We start from the raw sequence: 1,437 nt of genomic DNA, 5'->3' as shown, positions 1-1,437 counted from the left end.
CACCATAAACAAGAAAGTTTATAAGATTATCGAGTAATCAATCTATTGATAGAAACTGTTACTTGTTATGTTATGCAAAAAACAAAATGATGAAAATAGATTATTGTGAATGGAAATTGCATCACAAATTATTTGCACAATATCACTTATTAGTAAGTTTGATGCCTTCAAATAGGAATCAACTGTAATTGCAATTTGGAAAAGCTAACATCTTGTGATGATAAAACAGCTGTAATATTATAATCTGTATCTCTGTTACTAAGACACATATTAATGTCGAATAAAGCTCGTGTTGAGTCCAATTCTATTACAATTTATTCGACATTAAATATAAAATAAATGGGTCCGAAAAAAAAAACGAGTAAACGTCAAGATTTAGTCAGTGAAGGAGAAAACGATTCGCAAAACCAAATGCTTGGAAAAATACTGAAACCAACAGTTTTATCGATTGACCAAGATTCAGATGAAGCACCGAAAACGTGGAGACATTGGAAGGTAACATTTTTAAACTTCTTAAAAAACAGTTCAATCCCGAAAAAGGATGAATTGAATGTTTGATCAATTATGTGTCACCGAATATTTTGAAAGTATTTGCAATTGTATATCATTTGAAGAAGCTATAACAACTCTTGAAGAAAGCTTTATAAAACCTCAAAATGTAGTACATGCACGTTACTGCTTATCTAAAGCAAAACAAACCCATGGAGAATCAATTGATCATTCTATAATAAACTAAAACGGCTAAGTTTACCATGTAACTTTCAAGCAGTCACGGCTGACGATAACAAAAGTGAATATATCCGAGACGCGTTCATCTCCGGATTAGAATCATCGAAAATCAGACAACATCTTTTCGAAATGAAATCGCTAACTTTGCAAGACGCTATCTCACAAGCACGAATGTTAGAGAATGCTGAAAACATTGCTAAAGAATACGAAACCAGTTCAGAATATGTTAACACAGTCCTAGCAAACGAGAATAAAAATACCGAGAAAACGAAACGACTTAGTCCGTAATTCTTACCAAAAGAAGATTCAATGCAGATTTTGTGGCTATAATAATCATACTGATAATAGCCAATGCCCAGCAAAAGGACAACCATGCCTAACTTGTAATCGAATAGGCCATTTTTCAAAAGTATGCAGAGCACGAAACGATAAAAAAACAAATGGTATCTGCCACAGTAATTTCAGCAGCAAATACCAGCACTGACCTCTCAAAATGTCTTGTTCCTATACGTGTTAATGGAATAGATACATTGGCACTATTAGACACTGGGAGCACAGCAAGTTTTATAGATAAGAAACTAGTAGTACAATCGAAGATGAAAACTATGCCATATTCCAATTTGATTACATTTGCTTCAAGTGCCTGCAACACTAAAACAACTGAGTGCGCTTTGAGTGAAATATATTTCCAGAACGAAGAATATAATG

The sequence above is a fragment of the Nilaparvata lugens genome, chromosome 6 (genome assembly GCF_014356525.2).
Source record: "Nilaparvata lugens isolate BPH chromosome 6, ASM1435652v1, whole genome shotgun sequence".
Lineage (NCBI taxonomy): Eukaryota > Metazoa > Arthropoda > Insecta > Hemiptera > Delphacidae > Nilaparvata > Nilaparvata lugens.
Note: the sequence above shows the minus strand (reverse complement) of the source record.